Raw genomic sequence first — 21,287 nt, forward strand, 5'->3', positions numbered from 1 at the left:
CTACTTGTAATTTTTTTTTATAGTGAAATTTCGGACTTTGGTCTTGTGGTTTTTTCCCTTCGAGTTTTTTCAGGTAAAATCATGGTGTCCATTTTTTTTTCATTTCTACCGGTTCAACCCGTGAACCGGCCCAATCATGCCGGTTCCACTGGGCAGGTGTGGTTTGGCCTTCTCACAAATGGTCCAGTTCAATGAACCGGTCCGTTAATGGGCCTGAATCAGCAGGCAGTGTGCCGGGCCATGCCGGTTCACGCCTGTCTGCCACCTCTGCTCGACGCACCTCTCGTGTCCCTTGGCAAGAGATCCGCATATTTAGTGGCCTCCGGAGTATCTAAAAAACGAAGATTTGAGATCCTTGGTATATTTTGGTAGATGTAAAAGTTATTTTTGTTCAAAAAGACCTTAATGTTTTGGATCATTATTTGGCCACATTGAGTGACGAAAACCAGTGGAAACAGAAACCTCCGGATTGATTTCCTAATGATTCTTTTTTCACTGATTAATTTAGTATAATATATTAGTAGGGGTCTGCCTAACCTCAGCTTGATTATCCAGGAAAAAAATAAACAAAAAAGCCGTATGAGCCCAAGATCATATCTGGCCTCTTGTCATATTCTCTGCATTCAAACAAGCTATTACACTTTTTTGTTCTTACCATAAAAGTTTGGTAAGCCCAATTAAACCCTAATGTCATTTTCAAGTGTAAAACCTTAGTATGAATACATTTTGTTGTGCTGATGAGGCAGATCAGGTGTAATGTGACAGAACACTTTTGTTGTGCTGCTGCACCTGATCACCAGCCATATGATGTTGGGCCCCATAGTTGATGGGCTGTATCCCGAAGATGCAGAGTGGTCAGCACACTAAAAGTGTGCAATCACATTGCACCTGATCCTCCCTGTAACACAAAATGTGACTTTTAAAATACTCTCAGACAGCCCACAGTCTATATGTTATGATGTAAAATATGATTTCTTCTTCTTTTTTGGTTAATTGTATCACACTAAAAGCATGTCTATCAAACAATGCTTGGTAGATGGGTAAGACAATTTAGATGCGAAGCAGGTTATATGTTTTCCCCTGCGTGTTCGGGGGTCCGAATGAGTGCCACGTATATAAGCACGCGGGGCTCGTATCCTCGTATATGTCGGCATCACGTACTGTTGTATCTCCGTTTGAAACAGTATCGATGTGTATTTATGATTTATAAAGTTACCATGATTTATACTTAAATTTGTTAAATCGCACAACTATGTTTACTTATGAAGCCCAAAGTTTACAATGATATGTATTTATGAAGGGTGTGATTTCTACAATGATCACTACAAGAAAAATGTTTATTAGCGACAGACTCTATCCGTCGCTAACGTGTTTAGCGACGAATTAGCAACAGATAGCGTCTATCGCATAACCCTAGTCGCTAAACTGCAATATAATTTATCTGTCGTCAATCCGTCGCTAAATAAAGATTGATTTGGTTATGCGACAGATATTAATCCGTCGCTAAGCTGTAATGAGAGATACGTATTTGTCGCTAATGTTTGTCGCCAATTTGGTGACGGACATTAGCGACAGCTTAAATTTCGTTGCAAGCCATCGACTGATTTAAATTTGCGACGGATAATATCTATCGCTAATTTAATTTTTTTTTTTTTGAAATATGAAACTCGAGAAAAATTTCTCGTTATATAATTCATATAACCTGCTTATAAAAAATAAAGTACACATAAAAAATATATATACAAGTAAAACAAATTTAACACAAGTTCTAAGTTAAACAACTTTAACAATCAAATACAGTCTTTGCTAAGTTATAATTAGTTACAAGTACGTCAAACAATTTAAACGCATGAATCTAATCTTCACCAAGATTCTGGGCATCATTCTCTTCATTTTCTCAATCTGCCCCTCCCTCCATGCCTCCATCAGCTCCTCTACGCTGATCATCTCCAGCATTCTACAAAAGAACCAAAATGTTAGTATTTATAAATAAAAATATAATGAAATAAATTATATGCAATGCACCTAATCTAATGCAACAAAGTAAATGGCTGAATGACACATATACTAGCAATAAACTGAAGGACATTAACAAAATTCAGATGTGTTCTAAAACTGAAAAAAAAATTTATAGTGATTCAATCATGCAGATATGTGTTTTAAGGTTGTCAAAGAATGTCATAGTGATTCACGCATGCATATATGGTTTATAAGGCTGTCAAATAAATGCGTTATGTATCACAATCATGCATATATGTGTTACAAGGCAGTAAAAAAACTTTCACAGTGATGAAATCATGCTTATATGTGTTCTAAGGTTGTCAAAAAACTTTCATAGTGATTCAATCATGCTCATATGTGTTCTAAGGCTGTCAAAAAACTTTCATATTGATTCAATCATGCATATATGTGTTCTAAGGAAAATTTTATAGTAATTCAATCATGCATATGTGTGTTCTAAGGCAGTAAAACAACTTCATAGTGATGAAAGCATGCTTGTATGTGTTCTAAGGTTGTCAAAAAAACTTTCATAGTGATTTAATCATGCATATATGTGTTCTAAGGTTGTCAAAAAACTTTCATATTGATTCAATCATGCATATATGTGTTCTAAGGTTGTCAAAAAACTTTCATATTGATTCAATCATGCATATATGTGTTATAAGGCAATAAAAAAACTTTTATATATGCTAATATCATGCTCATATGTGTTATAAGGCAGTCAAAAAACTTTTATTGTGATTCAATCATGCTCATATGTGTTCTAAGGCAGTCAAAAAACTTTATATGTGATTCAATCATGCATATCATGTTCTAAGGCAGTCAAAAAAATTTATAGTGATTCAATCATGCATATATGTATTATAAGGCATTAAAAAACTTTCATATATGCTAATATCAGGCTCATATGTTTTCTAAGGTTGTCATAGTGATGAAAGCATGTTTGTATGCACTCTAAGGTTGTCAAAAAACTTTCATAGTGATTCAATCATGCATATATGTGTTATAAGGCACTAAGAAAATTTTATAGTGATGAAATCATGCATATATGTGTTATAAGGTTGTAAAAAAACTTTTATAGTGATTTAATCATGCATATATGTGTTATAAGGGTGTCATGAAAATTGTATAGTGAATCAATCATACATATATGTGTTCTAAATGTGTCAAAAAAATTCATAGTGAGGCAATCATGCATATATGTATTCAATCATGCATATACTAGCTTGAAATCTAACAACATAAAACAAATGACATGAATCTTTATACCTGACGGGTACCGATGCTCATGTTGAATGCAGACAAAGTTCCCCTGCCCTGAAAAAAGTTGCACAATTTATTATGGACAATGTTGGGAATGACTTCATTTAAAAAGTACTACATTTTTTCCTCAAGACGCTGTCAGACACCATCCCAAGACATAGCAGAGTCAATCGAACGTTAGGAGTCGATGCTGGCGAGAGAACTCTGTGAGCCATGGCTGCAGGAGGCAACGATTGTTGTGGTGTTCATGTTACTCCCAAACTCAAACACACAACCCTTTTTGGGTTTACCGGTTGCAGTCACTCATGCTGCAGGATCAAAAGGCAGATGCTGAGTGGAGTCATCGCCATATCGTTCTACCATTTGTTGCTTGTATAACTCGTACAAAGTAATGATTACAATATCAATTAATAATTAAGAATTATAATGTTTATGATAACGTAATTCATAGTAACTTGTATATTATAATATTTATTAATACAATAAATACATACCGATGTCGCTCTCACCTTTTCTGATACAAAATCTCTCATGTTCTTACGTTTATGTATTGCAACAAACACATCCTTGTAAGGCACAATATCTTCTTTTTCTGCTTCCTGTAATGTTAAATGATAAAAAAATTAATTAATAAGTATGCATAAATACTTACAAAATTGACTATATATATATATTGATGAGTTACCATTTTCTTCTGGTGGCTCCCAAAAGTCCTAGATCCACCTGTGTGTAAATGGGCATCAGGCATCTTCGCTCAGTTTTGTGCAGCCTTTGCAGAGCGGTTTCAAAATTCATTGCTTGCCCACTTATCGCGCATGCCCTTCCAATAATCTCTCTTAATAGTAGAAGGCCCATGACCCTTCCACTGTAGTGGATCATCTATCCTACCAGTTAATTTTTTTGTTGCAGTCTTCATATTATGCAGCATGTCGGCAAATCGATTAGCAGCCACTTTCTGCCACACAATCCTCGCGTCTTTCTTCTCGTTCGTAGTTGCGAAGTGATGGAAAACCTACAAATACTTTCAAAAAGTTAGCACACATGAGTATAACAAAAAATTAAATATAAAACACATTAGTTATGATAAACGATTGCATACCATGAATAAGGTCATTAATTTTTCCAACACCTCCGTCAGATACTCTTTTCATTGCGCGATCGGTCCTAAAAGATGCTGCAATAGTGACTTCCTAATTTTTCGTATTACTTCTTGTTGCTCGAACCTCGCACTGCACATGAATTGATACATATTAACAATGGACTGTCGATATACACTATTTATAAGATAAGTATTGGACAAATGACAATGAAATACTTACGGTCGACTATCGATATACACTATTTCAATGAGTCATCATGTGTCACATTGAGAAGACCCTGCATCCGGCGTTGTCTTGTGATGTGTATGAGCAGTTGGTGTAGGTGGGTCATGTATAGGCGAAACATCACCTACAGAACAATGAGTTAGAAATTCATACAATGCACATTTAAACTAATCAAGTATATAATTATTTAAATGATATACCTATCAAAGCATTGTGTAAAGACGAAGGCTGAGTCTGCCTATCACTGAGCTGGGATCCTATAAAGACGATTAACAAGTAACAATGTTTATATCAACATATAAGCAAAAACATAATAAATGCCTATATTTAAATATAATACAAAAACATTTACCTAATGATGTCTCATGGCCTCCACTTGGTCCTCGACCACTGTGACCTCCACGAACCATATTCTAACAAATAAAAATGTTATTTGGATCAATTATATGATATGCAATTTCATAGATACATATTCAAATAGAAACTAACTTTATGCAAGCATGAATACAGTCACATTAAACGTGGCAATACATTTAAATCATTCATAGCATATCAATGTCAAACATGTAACTGCAACAAATACACTACAATATTCCACTAACTACTACCTCATCAAATACGGCAATACATTCAAATCATTCATAGCACTCAAACATGTATTTCACTAGATCGAGTATGCTTCCTCATCACTTGTTTCACTTTCATATTCTTCTTCTTCCTCCTTCTCTTTGTCCTCTTCGTCTTCTTCTACATTGGGCGTCCATACACTTGGTATATCATTTGGATCACATTCTTTCATACGTGTACCATCAGACAATGGAGATGTGACATGCATACCATGTGTGACATTGTGACCATAAGAGAAGTCATACATATCATCTGATTGATAGTAATCACCATCTTCAGTTAACTTGTCTTCCTGTAACTGATCATACTCGAGGTATAGTTTAGACTTTACCTTGCAAACTTCCCACCATTCATTTCTATCTGACTTCCTTGTACTCGGATATGAAGTATAGTAAACTTGTTGAGCTTGTGAGGCTAATATGAATGGTTTATATGTTTCAAGCTTTGATTTATGATTCACCTCCATAATGCTTGAGTTTTTGTCGACTCTTGTTGCTGTGGGATCAAACCAATGACACTTGAATAAAGTTAACTTGTTATTTATGCCTAAGTAAGTGAGCTCTATTATTTTTTGTATAACATTGTAGTAGTCAAGTTCATTTTCACCGTAACTGCTACCCTGGACACACACCACTATTCATCGTTGACTTGTTTACACCGTAGTCTTTTGTATGAAATCGATAATCATTTATGATGTATTCATTGTAACATTGCACAACTTTGGTCAGACCATTTTGTAAATCACATATTCTTTGGTCATTAACACTACCATGTTGGACCTACAAGCATAAACAATGACTCTAAACACAGCCAATTAAGTAACATATTGTTGTTCACATGAAAAGAATGCATGTCATCGTCCTTACCAACTCTTTCATCTATGTCACAAACTTATTTTCACGTTCTTTTTGTAATTCTGAATCAATTAGATATAAAAGTTCCCTTCGCAACTCCAGATCAAATCATCTGCATTTAACAAATAATTATATTATGAAAACATGTACGTAGAGAACTAAGTGTAACATATTATGTATACTTACTCGATGTAGGGGTCAATCTCTGAGCAATTAAAAAGGATATAGATTTATGATGTATCTTGCTCTCGATCTTCCAAGAGACTTGATCAGAAACTATCAAAGATCTTCCTAAGTGGTTTAAATATCGATAGTTTATCAGTCACAATAACTTGTTCTCTATCATTATTATGAGGTGGACAAGTGTAACGTATTGGAATGTGAAGCTCAAACTACATAGATGAGAAATTTGAAATCTCTTCTAAAGTGTATGCCTCACAAATTGAACCTTCCACTCTTGCTTTATTCTGAACCTTTTTTTTTTAGGTCAAACATGCACCTGTCAACAATATACATCTCGTAATACAATAAATTCTTAATAGCATTAGAGAGAAAAATATAAAATAAATTTTACCTTTCAAATGGGTACATCCACCGATATTGTACAAGACCACCAACCCTAAGTTCATATGGCAAGTGTATGATCACATATTCTATAACGTCGAAAAATGTTGGAGGAAATATCTTCACTACCTGACAAATAGTAGTGACGACAGAATCCTTGAGATTCTTTACCTCAACTACTACAACTTTCAATGCACACAATGTTCTAAAAAATCGACTCAACTCAGATAATACCCCAGATATAGATTTGTTTAACAAATCATGAAATGCTAGGAGAATCAATTGTTGCATGATAACATGACAATCATGGCTCTTCAACCCATACAATTGGCCTTCATCTATATTCACAGCTCGAACAATGTTAGAGATGTATCCATCCAAAAATCTCAACTGTCTCAACCACTGGAATACATGCTTTACTTGATCTAGTCCAAGTATGTACCTTGCCTTTGGTTTCAATAATTTGCAATTGTACTCTTGGAGTTCCAATTATGGTCTTTTACATATTACTTTTAAATGCGTACGGGCATTTGGATTATCCTTCGTTTTTTCTTTGACATTCATTAGTATATTAAACACATTATCAAACATATTTTTCCCACATGCATCATAACAATATTATGTCGTATCAATAAGGTCGGCCAATATGGTAGTTCCCAAAATATAGATTTCTTTGTCCAATTGTGATCCTTCTCAAAACCAAGGAAAGGTCTCGCACTATGGGCATCTGTCAGTCCATATAGAAAGTATCACAATCGTCTTAAAATCTCTATGCCCGACAATCATGCAGGTGGACCTTCTATTTCAATTGTGCCTGCTTAGAATGCATTCCTTTGTCGTCGGAACGCATGATTGCTGGGTAAAAATCGACGGTGATAATCAAATCAACACGGCCTCCTTCCATGCGTCAATCTATAAGATTTTGTATCCTTCATGCAATACGGACATACCAACCTCCCATGTGTGCTCCAACCAGATAACATATCATATGCAGGAAAGTCACTAATTGTCTACAGAACAACAGCCTTCATATTGAAGTTTTATTTTTTGTGGGCATCGTACATGAGAACACCATCATCCCACAATATTTTCAGTTCATCAATCAATGACCTTAAATATACATCAAGATTTTGGCCAGAAGAAGTCGGACCAGAGATCAATAGAGATAAGAAAAGATTTTGATGCTTCATACACAAGCTTGGAGGAAGGTTGTATGGGGTGACAAATACCGACCGACACGAGTATGGGGTTGATCTACCCCCAAATGGATTAAATTCATCTGTACATAAATCGAGCCTAACATTTCTCACTTCCATTGTGAAGTTCTGATGAGTACGATCAAAGTGCCACCAAGCTTCCACGTCAACTGGATGTGTGATATTGCATTCATCATGTCAAACTTTATTTGCATGCCATATAATGTGTTTAGCTGTCTTCGAAGACATATACAATCGTTGCAATCTAGGGGTGAGAGGGAAGTAACGGAGTGACTTGTATGACATTTCTTTTAATCTTGTGCTATCATTTCTCCTTGTCTTTGGCTTGAACCAAGGATGCCCACATGACAGACATGATCTGCTATTTTCTTGATCTTTGAAATACAACATGCAGTAAATTGGATAAACATCTATCTTTTGATACCCCATACCTAGAACGTTGATCATAACCTTTGCACGATAGAGATTTTCTGGCAATTTCTCATCTTTGGGCAACATACTCTTCACAATAAAGCACAGATGATCAAACATGATTGACTCAAATTATACTCTAACTTCAAATTCAGTAGTTGAAGAACTGCAAACAAGATAGTGTGACTCTCACAACCATTCCACGGTGGCTCATCAGCATCTCTAAGTAAGTCATAAAATCTACTAGCTGCATCGTTTGTTGCTTCTTCCTCTACCCTAGTTGGTACATCACTAGGTCCCATAGCAAAACTCATTTCTAGTCCTACGACATCAAATATTAAATCCACATATGGATTATCATGCACCACATTCACCCGTGCATCAAAATTATTCCAAAATTCTTTACCATGAAGCATCAAATTCTAATAACCACTAACAAAACCCTTCATGTATAGGTGATGCCTAACGTCATGAGGTTCTACAAATCGATTGTTCTTACACATCGTGCAGAGGCATCTAATCCGACCAATGGGATCCACTGTACTGACATTTGCCATTGTGAATTCAATAAAATTGTCAACACCATCCATATATTCATGCGACACCTCATTATCAACTATCGTACGGTACATTCATTCACGGTTTGCAACCGTTTTATCCTATACTGTTATAGATATTATCATCACCAGTTAAAAAAGAATCATAATAATGCTATGATGAAAAAAATATCTAATTAATCTATTAATTCTTGTTTGGTGATTGTTTGTGAGTAATTTTTTTGTTTCAGTTAATGCATAAATTTTCTTCCTCTCTATACTACATGCATGCTTACCATAAAATGCAATTCTATGAACTATTATGCATGCATTGATAATTCAATATTTTTGTGTATAACACCATCACATCATATTTATACACATCATGAAGATATTTAAAAATATGAAATCATATTTCATAAAATGATACATTCATTTGAAGCATGTTTTCATAATACAATTTCATATGAAAGGCATAATCAAATGGAAAATAACTTCATGCAAGCATGGATACAGAGACATCAAACATTGCAATACATTCAAATCATTTATATCAAAATAATGTCAAACATGTACCTGCAGCAAACACACTCCAATATCCCGCTAACTACTATCATGCCTAGCATGGAATCCGAACTCCAAAAATAAGAACACTTCTATTTTCATACATTAAAATCATGCTCAACATAATATCCAGACTCTATCAAAGCAGTCCTAGATATCCACAACTAAGTGAGTGTGTGAACAAAAAAGTGTTGCATCCAAGAAATTAAATAACATGTGATGCGCTTGCATCACTTACTCACCACAGGTATTTACCCGATTTGCATTACTTTTGCCTTTGCATTTTTTTTCTATTTTGCATTTCATTTTTAGTTGCATGTGATGCTTAGTACTAAGCATCGCGCAATTAGCACTACAAGAAAATTGTTAATTAGCGACGGAAATTAGCGATGGATTTTTTCCGTCGCTAATTAGCGACAGATTAGCTAGAGATAGAATCTGTCGCTAATTCGCGACGGATTAGCGAAGAAACAAATTTTATCGCTAATCTGTCGCTACTTAGCGACGGATTAGCGACTAAATTTTTTGTCGCTACTTTTTATTACAAGAACACCATTTTAGCGATGGATTTAGAGAGGGAACTCTGTCGTCGCTAATCCGTCGCTAATTAGCGACGGATTAGCGACAGTATATATTTCGTCGCGATTTTTGTATTTTGATTTAGCGACGGCTTAGCGACGGAATGTTTCCGTCGCTAAGCCGTCGCTAAATATCGCGTAAATCCCTAATCCCATCCCTCTTTCTCTTTTTCATGTTTCGCTGTATTGCTCCCGCCCGCCGCCCTCTCCCTCCCGCCATCCGTCGGCTCTCGCCACCGCCCGGCCGCCGCCGCCTCGCCGACGATCCTCGCTGCCGACCTCCCTGCTTGGCTAGCGGCTGCGCCAGGGACTCCGAGCACCGGCGACCCGCCGCCGACCTCTTCCTCCTCCCTGCTGTTCCTCTGTGGCTGCTGCCGGGAGGTGTTGTCTCCCCTTCGCCGGCGACTCGCAACCGGCGTCCTCAGCCGCCGACGACCGACGATCCTCCCTGCAGCCACCTCTTCGCCTCCGCTCTGAGTTCCGGCGACCCAGTGGCCCCCGAGCTTCGCTCCAGGTCTCCCCCTCTCTGCTGTCGACTGCGCCGGCCACCGGCGACCTCGCCAGCCGCCGCTCCCCGTGCTTTCCGGCAGGGGGGTCGACCCCCTGCGTTTCCGACAGGGGGTGTCGACCCCCTGCCGGAAAGGCATGGGGGGTCGACCCCCTACGTTTCCGGCAGGGGTGGTCGACCCCCTGCCGGAAAGGCATGGGTGGTCGACCCCCTGCCGAAAACGCAGGGGGTCGACCCCCTCTGCCGTAAAGGCACGGCAGGGGGTCAACCCCTCTGCCGTAAAGGCACGGCAGGGGGTCAACCCCCCATGCCGGAACTGCCTTTCCGGCAGGGGGTTTAACCCCCTTCCCTGCCGGAAAGGCAGGTGGTTTAACTGGCTAGGTTGAGATTTAAAATTCAAAAAAAAATTTAATTATAAAAAAAAAATTCAAATCGAAATCAACTGGCTAGGTTGAGATTTAATCAACTGTGGTTAGTTAGAGTATTTCATAAATTTTTATCAATTTGTTAGTTTGTTCTAGTTAGAGTAGTTCATAAATTTTTATCAATTTGTTAGTTTGTTAATGTCTACTGGTAGTTAGTTTTACTTCAATTTGTTTTCTTGAAATCTGGTTAGTTAGAGTATTTCAATCTATTAGTCTTTTATAATTATATTTTTCTTAGATAGATTGGTATTTAATGTTCTAACAATCAGTTAGTTAGATTAGGGCTATTTGAATTCTTTATGATAGTGGTGGTTAAACGGAGTTCACATCTTTTCTAGTAAACTAATTGATTGATTTACTATTCCTTTGCTAAGTAGTTCAGATTAGAAATTGTCTATGACTTTATGTTAGTCGACTGGTTCAACATGTTATAGTTGGTTTGTTAAATTAGCATCTTCTAGTTAGATTTGGCTTAACATATATACTATTTTTCTTTTCTCTTCTTTCAATTAGTTAGAGTTGTTTTAATTTGTTTTAATTTTTTTAGTTAGTGTTTCATCTTGTTTCATGATTAGTTAGTTTGTTACTTAATTTGTTTTGTTTTTGTGCAGATTTTTCAACGGAACCAACTCGTGCTCGGCCACCTGTGGTAAGTAAATGACAAAAACAATGCAAATCGGGTAAATACCCATGGTGAGTAAGTGATGCAAACGTATCACATGTTATTTAATTTATTGAATGCAACACTTTATTGTTCACACACTCACTTAGTTGTTGATATCTAGGACTGCTTTGTTGGAGTTCGGAGATCATGCTGAGCATGATTTTAATGTAGAAATATGGAAGTGTTCTTATTTTTGGAGTACAGAGTCCATGCTAAGCATGGTAGTAGTTAGAGAGATATTGAAGTGTGTTTGTTGCAGGTACATGTTTGCCATTTATTTGATATGAATGATTATGATGTATTGCAATGTTTGATGTAATTGTATCCATGCTTGCATGTAGTTACTTTCAATTTGATTTTGACTTCCATGTGAAATTTTATAATAAAAGCATGCTTCAAATGATTGTATCATGTCATTAATAGTTTGCACATGAAAATATTAAGTTATCAATGCATGCATCAAAATTCTTGTTATTGTTTGACATAGTATATTGCATGATAAATTTGATATTTTCTTCATCGTCGCATTCTGATTGTTTTTTTCTTAATTCGTTAGGATACTATTCGTAACATCATACGACAGAATGACTGCAAACCGTGAATGGATGTACCGTAGGATAGTGGACAATGAGTTATCGCATGAATATATGGATGGTGTCGATAGTTTTATTGAATTTGCAACGGCGAGTGTCAGTACGGTAGATCCCACAGGTCGGATTAGGTGTCCCTGCAAGATTTGTAAGAATAATCGATTTGTAGAACCTCATGGCGTTAGACATCACCTATACATGAAGGGTTTTGTGAGTGATTATCAGAACTGGGCGTTTCATGGAGAAGAATTTAGAAACGATTTTGATGCACGGGTGAATGTGGTGCACGATAATCCATATACGAATTTGATATTTGATGCTGCAGGAACAGAACTGGGTTCTGCTATGAGTTCTAGTGATGTAAGAACTGTCGTAGATGAAGAATCACCAAACGATGCAGCTAGTAGATTTTATGATTTACTTAAAGATGCTGATGAGCCACTTTGGAACGGTTGTGAGAGTCACACTATCCTGTCTGCAGTTCTTCAACTAATGAATTTGAAGTCCGAGTATAATTTGAGTCAATCATGTTTTGACCGTTTGTGCATGATTGTGAAGAGTATGTTGCCTAAAAATGAGAAATTGCCACAAAATTTCTATCGTGCGAAAGTTATGGTCAACGCTCTAGGTATGGGTTACAAAAAGATTGATGCTTGTCCAAATCACTGCATGTTGTATTTCAAGGAGCAGGAAAACGACATATCATGCCCGTCATGTGGGCATCCTCGGTTCAAGCCAAAGACAAGAGGCAATGGTAGCACGAGATCAAAGGAAGTTTCATACAAGTCGCTCCGCTACTTTCCTATCACTCCTAGATTGCAGCGATTGTATATGTCTTCAAAGACAGCTAAACACATGAGATGGCATGCAAATAAAGTTCGACACGATGAAAACAAGATCACGCATCCTGTTGACGCTGAAGCTTGGAAGCACTTTGATCGTACTCATCAGAACTTCGCAATGGAAGTGCGAAATGTTAGACTCGGTCTATGTACAGATGGATTTAATCCATTTGGGGGTAGATCAACTCCATACTCATGCTGGCCAGTATTTGTAACTCCATACAACCTTCCACCAAGCTTGTGTATGAAACGTCCAAATCTTTTCTTGTCTCTGTTGATCCCTGGTCCGACCTCACCTGGCCAAAATCTTGATGTATATCTAAGGCCATTGATTGATGAATTAAAAGTACTGTGGGATGACGGTGTTACCACGTATGATGCCCACAAAAAACAAAATTTCAACATGAAGGCCGTTGTTCTATGGACAATCAATGACTTCCCTGCATATGGTATGTTATCTGGTTGGAGCACACATGGGAGGTTGGCTTGTCCGTACTGCATGGAGGATTCCAAAGCTTTTAGATTGAGGCATGGAAGGAAGCCTTGTTGGTTTGATTGCCATCGTCGATTTCTACCCAGCGATCATCCGTTCCGACGTCAAAAGAATGCATTTACAGCAGGCACAACTGAAATGGAAGGTTCATCCTCAAGATTGTCTGGCATAGAGATTTTAAGAAGATTGCGATACTTTCCAGATGTATTAACAGATGCCCGCAATCCTACACCCTTCCGTGGATTTGGGAAGGAACACAATTGGACGAAAAAATCTATTTTTTGGGAACTACCGTATTGGCCGACCCTATTGATACGACATAATTTGGATGTGATGCATGTAGAGAAAAATGTGTTTGATAATGTGTTCAATACAGTAATGAATATTAAAGGAAAAACGAAGGATAATCCGAAGGCCCGTATGGATTTAAAATTAATATGTAAAAGACCAGAATTGGAACTCAAAGAGTATAATGGCAAAGTACTGAAACCAAAGGCGAAGTACGTGCTCGGACCTGATCAAATAAAACATGTATGTCAATGGTTGAGACAACTGAGATTTCCAGATGGATGTCTCTAACATTGCTCGGGCTGTGAAGATTGACGATGGACAGTTATATGGGTTGAAGAGCCATGATTTTCATATCTTTATGCAACGATTGATACCCCTAGCATTCCATGATATGTTAGACAAACCTATATGGGGGTATTGTCTGAGTTGAGCGGATTTTTCAGAACATTGTGCGCATCGGAGGTCATTGTATCAGATGTAAAGAATCTCGAGGACTCTGTCATCACCACTGTTTGTCTGTTAGAAAAGATATTTACGCCAGCATTTTTCGATGTTATGGAACATTTGATCATACATTTGCCATATGAACTAAGGGTTGGTGGCCCTGTGCAATATCGATGGATGTACCCATTTGAAAGGTATATGTTTTTTTATATTTGTCTCTTTAATGACAGATATTTAAAATTTGAAATGTATATTCTTGTCAGATGCATGTTCGACCTAAAAAAAAAGGTTCGTAATAAAGCAAGAGTAAAAGGCTCTATTTGTGAGGCGTACACTTTAGAAGAGATTTCAAATTTCTCATCTATGTACTTCGAACCTCATATTTCAACACGTTACACATGCCCGCCCCGTAACGATGATGGAGAACAAGTAACTGTAGCTGACAAGCTGTCGATATTTCAACGACTTGGGCATGCATTTGGTAGTTGCCGATCAAGGCTATTGACAGATCGAGAGCAAGATGCAGCACACATCTATATTCTTTTTAATTGTTCAGCGATCGACCCATACATCGAGTAAGTATATGTATATGCAACTCAATTATAAATCCTTTTATGTTCTATATGTGGATACATGGCTCGGTAATATAAGTATTTGTGGTTTGCAGACGATTTGATCTGGAGTTGCAAAGCAAAGTTTCACATCTCACTAATGCAGAAGTACAAAAAGAACGTGAAACTAAGTTTGTGGAGTGGTTGAAACAGTTGGTAAAGAAGTTAACATAAATTTTGTACTTATAAACAACACTAAGTTAATTGATCGTGATCACAATAATTGTTTATGTCTGTGCGTAGGTTCGCCATGGTGATGTTAAAGATCAAGGAATATGTGATTTAGAAAATGGTCCGACCAAAGTTGTGCAATGCTACAACGGGTATATCGTAAATGGTTATCGATTCCATACAAAAGACTACGGTATAAACAAATCAACGATAAATAGTGGCGTGTGTGTCAAGGGTAGCAGCTACGGTGAAAATGAACATGATTACTACGGTGTTATAGAGGAAATAATGGAGTTGACTTACTTAGGCATGAATAACAGGGTTACGGTATTCAAGTGTCATTGGTTTGATCCAACTGCAACAAGACTCGACAAAGCTTCATGCATTGTGGAGGTGAATCATAAATCCAGGTTTGAAACATATGAACCATTCATATTAGCCTCGCAAGCTCAACAAGTTTATTATACTTCATATCCGAGTATAAAAAAGTCAGATAGAAATGAATGGTGGGCAGTTTGCAAGGTGAAATCCAAACTATACCCCGAGTATGATCAGTTACAAGAAGATGAGTTAGCTGAAGACAGTGATTACTATCAATCAGATGATGTCTGTGACTTCGCTTATGGTCACGATGTTGCGCATGATATGCATGTCATATCTCCATTGGCTGATGAAACATTCATAGAGGAATGTGATCCAAATGATGTACCAAGTGGATGGGTAAACAATGAAGAAGAAGAAGAAGAAGAAGAAGAAGAAGAAAGTCAGACTAGTGACGAGGAAGAATTCTCAAGCTAGTGAGCAAAATCTTATACTACAAACCTCTATTTAAATGCATTGTAATACTTGATGTGAGTTGTATTGCAATACTTGGTGTGAATGATTAAAAATTTTATTTCAATGTATTGTAATACTTGATACGAATGATTCGAATGCATTGTAATACTTGATGTGAATGATTTCAATTATCTGAATGTATTATAATTTATGCAATTAACGAATGATTTGAATTAGTGCAATACTTGATGTCAATGATTTGAATTATTTGAATGCATTGCAATGCTTGATGTGAATGACTTGAATGCATTGTAATACTTGATGTGAATTATTTGAATGTATTGTATGACATATGTTATTTGTTAGAATATGGTTCGTGGAGGTTATAGTGGTCGCTCATCCAGTAGTAGCCAGGCTCAACCTTCATCTTCACGGGCTCCTGTGATAGGTATATCATATAACTAATTAGATGCTTGATTAGTTCAAATGCACATTCTGAGAACTTGGTGTGTATTTTTTTACAGATGATGTTGCGCCTGTACACGACCCACCTACACCAGTTGATCGCACAAGTCAACAGCCAACACAGGAAACAGGGTCTTCTCAGGCTGGCACAAGAAGACTCATTCGAATAGTGTATATCGATAATCGACCGTAAGTATTTTGTTTTCAATTATTGCATATCTTTTAAATATTTTATATTGATATTTACTGTGTAACAATTCATGTGCAGCACGAGGTTTGAGCCACAAGAAGTAGTACGGGAGATTAGAAATTCACTTCTTCAACATCTACCAGGACCAGTTGCTCAATGGAAAGAGTACCCAAAGGAGGTATTAGACAGATTGTGGTCCTCATTCATGGTATACAGTTGTTCCTCATAGTTAATGTGTTTCATATTTAATTTATTTAAGCAATGTCTACTAACTTTCTGAAAATATTTATAGGCTTCGAATCGCTTTGCAACTACGGTGGAAGAAAATTATGCAAGGAAGGTGTGGCAGAAGGTGGCTGCCAATCGATTTACAGACATGCTACACACTATGAAGACTGCAGCAAAAAAAGCATCTGGCGTAGTAGATGATCCATTACTGTGGAAGGGCCATGGTCCTATTACTATCAGGAGAGATTACTGGGATGAAATGTGCGATATGTGGGCGGGAGATGCATTTAAAAATCGCTCTGCGAAGGCTTCACAAAATCGATCGAAGATGCCCGAAGCCCATCTACACACAGGTGGATCTAAGACATTTGGGAGCCACCTAAAGAAAATGGTAACTCATCAATATATAATATTAATTTTATAAGTATTGTTGCAAATTTGTGTACTAAATCTTTTGTCATTTAACTTCGCAGGAAGCAGAAAAAGGAGGCAGTGTACCATATAAGGATGTGTTTGTAGAAACACATAAACGGAAGACCACGGGAGTCTTCGTATCAGAGAAGGCGAGAACGACAACGGTATGTATTATTTCTATTAATAATCATTGCAATATATATGCAAGTCATCATAATGTTATCATTAATTATTAATGAATACTTTAAACATTATTTTGTAGGAGGCATATGAGCAACAAATGGTAGAGCGATATGGCGAAGACGCTACTCAGCATCCATCATTTGATCCTACAGCATGGGTGACTGCAGCAGGTGAACCCAAAAAAGGTCGCGTGTTCGGGTTTGGGAGTAATATGAACACTTCACCAGTTATTGGTTCTTCCAGTTACGGCTCACCAACTTCTTGCGCCGACATAAGCTCCAAGCAGCCGACTATTCTTTCCGGTGATGATGTACGCGAGATCATTAATGAATCACTGAATAACTACTTCCAATACACCGTCGCCCCCTTTCTCCGAAATGAGATCAAGGCCGTTGTTCAGGATAGGGGATCTTCGATTCCAGGTCCCTCTCAGGTATAATCACATATATAGTTTTTTTTACTGTCTTAAAGCACATCTGAGCATGGTAGAATCACATATAGAGTTTTTCTAGATGCCTTAGAACACATATGAACATGCTATAATCACATATTCAATTTTTTTACTGCCTTAGCACACATATGAGCAAGATAGAATCACATATATATATATATATATATATATATATATATATATATATATATATATATATATATATATATATATATAACTTTTTGTCTGTCTTAGAGCACATATGAGCATGATAGAATCACATATAAAGTTTTTTTGATTGCATTAGAACACATAAGCATGCTATAATCACATATTCAGTTTTTTTACTGCCTAAGAACACATATGAGCATATTATTATCACATATTCTGTTTTTTGACTGCCTTAGCACACATATGAACATGCTATAATAACATATAGAGTTTTTTAACTGCCTTAGAACACATATGAACATGTTATATATCATTTATGATAGAATCACATATAAAAATTTTGGCTTTGCCTGCCTTAGAGCACATATGAGCATGCTATATTCACATATTCAATTTTTTTACTGCCTTAGCACACATACGAGCATGATCGAATCACATATATAGTTTTTTGCCTGCCTTAAAGCACATCTGAGCATGGTAGAATCACATATAGAGTTTTTTTATATGCCTTAGAACACATATGAACATGCTATAATCACATATTCAATTTTTTGACTGCCTTAGCACACATATGAGCATGATAAAATCACATATAGAGTTTTTTTATTGCCTTAGATCACACATGAGCACATGATAGAATCACATATAGTGTGTAATTTATTTCATTATATTTTGTTTATCAATACTGACTGTTCTTTTCTTGTGTAGGCTGCTAGCGATAATCAGGGTAGTGGAGCTGAAGGGACAGATAAAGACAATGAACAAGAAGACGCACAAAATCTTGGCGATGATTAGAGGACTGTGTTGAAGAAGTTCTATTTTTTTTATTTTTCCTAATTGTAATTGTTGAATTGTAAATAATTAAACTTCTTAGTTTTAAGGTGGAACGATTAATTATTATAGATACTTGTTATATGAATTTTTTTGTGTGGTTTGTTTTTTATTTACAGGAAATATAAATTGTACAGGAAATATAAATTGTACAGTTCTCGGTAATTAATTTTTAAATAAATTTTTTTTGATTTTTTTTTGTTTTTGCGACGGATTAGCGACGGATGATTCCGTCGCTATTCATATTAATCTAGCGACGGCTTAGCGACGAAATTAAATCCGTCGCCACGCCGTGGTCGCCGTTTAGTACCGGCGGATTGGCGACGGAATATAGCGCTCGTTATTCCGTCGCAATTAGCGACGGACTTGGCGACGGAATTATTCCGTCGCCAGTTAGCGTCGAAATATTCGCGACGTAAGCATACTGTCGCTGCGTTGTCGCTAATCCGTCGCTAACATGGTTAGCGACGGATTAGCGACGGATTAGCGACGGAATGTGGTCGTCGCTAATCTACTGCTTTGTTGTAGTGTAGCTCAACAACGTACCTGCAAATTACAAATATACAACACAATACAGGGAGGATGCTTGACCCCTCCCTGGCAAAAAAGGAAGCAGGGAGGGGTCAGAGTCCCTCCCTCTCATCCCGTAAGACAAGGAGACAGGGAGGGGGCGCGGTCTCTCCCTGGCGAAAACAAAAACAGGGAGGGGGCTCGGCCCCTCCCTGGCAAAAAAAAAAATAGGGGAGGGGTTCGAGCCCCTCCTGCACATCTCGTAAGACGGGGAGGGGGCTAAGCCATTCCCTGGTGAAAAAAAAAACAGGGAGGGGGTTTTGCCCCTCCTTGAAAAAAAATAGGGGAGGGGGCCGAGCCCCTCCCGCGCATCCTGTAAGACACGAAGACAGGGAGGGGGCTCGGCCCCTCCCCGGCAAAAAAAACATAGAGAGGGGGGATGAGCCCCTCCCTCACATCCCGTAAGGCAGGGAGACAGGGAGGCTCGACCCCTCCCTGGCGAAAAAGGAAACAACCGGTGAAAAAGGAAAGAGAGAGGGGGAGTCGGGGGTTACCTCAACCGAAGGGGGAGGTCGGCGGGTAGTGGGCGGCGGGCATCAGGCGATGAAAGACGGACGATAAGCGGTGGAGACAAAACAAAAAGGAAAAGAAAGGGACTCGAATTAGGGATTTATGGGGAAATTAGCGATGGAAAAATTCCATCACTACTTGGCGACGGGGTAGCCACGGGAAATTTTTGCCGTTGATCCATCGCTAAGTTGCAACGGATCATGAGACAGAATAAATTCCATTGCTAATTCATTGCTAATTAGTGATGGAATACTGACAAAATATTTTCCATCGCTAATTTTGCAAATAAGTAAAATTTTAGCGACGAATAGCTTTCTCTCGCTAAGCCATCACAAATTTGTGACAGAAAAAATCCATCACAAATTTCTGTCGCTAATTAGCATTTTTCTTGTAGTGGATTTGTATGTTTGAAGCATGAACAATTTATACATTTAAATCAGTAGTGATTTGTACGTTTAAAGCAACAACGATTTATACATTTGATGTAGTAACAATGTGTATTATGAAGTTACCTCGATTTGTACTTACGTTTGTTAAATCTTACAACGATGTTTACTTATGAAGCCAAATATTATGATGATTTATAATGTTGGTTATTGTGTAATGAATGTGATAATTTGTAATAATATATACTTGGGGAGGCAGTTGTAACATATAATGTTGGGATTAAATTTATGTGTAGTACATGTTAGCAGTGACTAAAATTTGTAAGGCAAGAAAGCCCCCACCGTTCGAGGGGATGACTACTGGAGAAGTGATCCGCCAATCCGATATATATGAGTGTCATGAAACGTATCAAAATATAATGAAGATTGAGAATGATAAAGACAAGAACAAAGCGTTAGAATTTTATAATGTGGAGCCTGATCCATCAAATAGTGAAGATGAAACGCAAAGGAATAAGAATGAGGAAGAACTAAAGATGATGAAGAAGAAGAAAGATGACGAAGAGAATAAAAAGCAAAAGATGAAGGAAAAGGAGATTGAAAAGAAAAGGAAGAAAAGGCAAACAAAGGAGGAGGAGGAGAGGGAAAGGCAAAGGAAGAATAAGGAGAAGGAGGAAGAGAAGGAAAGGCAATTGAAGAAGAAGAAGAAGGAGGAAGAGAAGAAAAGGCAAATGATGAAGAAGAAAGAGGAAAGGCAAAAGAAGAAGAATCAGGATGAGGAAGAGAAGGAAAGGCAAAGGAAAGAGAAGGAGGACGAGGAATATAAGAAAAGGAAGAAACAGGAGGAGAAAGAAAAGGAAAGGAAAAGGAAAAAACAGGAGGAGGAAGAGAATGAAAGGGAAATAAAGGAAGAAGTAGAAAAGTAGAGGAGGAAGGCAAAGGAGTGAAGGAAGGAAGAAGTATAAAAGCAGAGGAGGGAGACAGCAGAGCGAAGGAGCAACAAGAAAGGCAGATGAGGAGAGGAGGAGGAGAGAATGAATGAAGAACAAGAAAGGCAGAGGAGGGAGGTGGAGGAGCGAATGATGGAGCAACAAGAAAGGCAGATGAGGGAGGGAGGAGATGAAGATGAGAAAAGTGTGACTGAGGTACGTAA

General features: G+C 37.6%; 1 long non-coding RNA gene across 2 annotated transcripts; it reads left to right on the top strand.

The window, feature by feature from the left end:
* The first annotated feature begins 11,411 nt into the window (after nucleotides 1-11,411).
* Nucleotides 11,412-18,741, top strand: LOC149840414 (uncharacterized). Of its 2 annotated transcripts, none has more exons than XR_016431554.1 (2): nucleotides 11,412-11,566; nucleotides 18,546-18,741. It is a non-coding gene; the product is annotated as an uncharacterized LOC149840414 (long non-coding RNA). The 2 variants fall into 2 exon arrangements; XR_016431555.1 differs by lacking the exon at nucleotides 11,412-11,566 and adding an exon at nucleotides 16,286-16,410.
* The last annotated feature ends 2,546 nt before the right edge of the window (nucleotides 18,742-21,287 follow it).

This window comes from Nuphar pumila, chromosome 4 (assembly GCF_984573655.1).
Source record: "Nuphar pumila chromosome 4, dmNupPumi1.hap1.1, whole genome shotgun sequence".
NCBI lineage: Eukaryota > Viridiplantae > Streptophyta > Magnoliopsida > Nymphaeales > Nymphaeaceae > Nuphar > Nuphar pumila.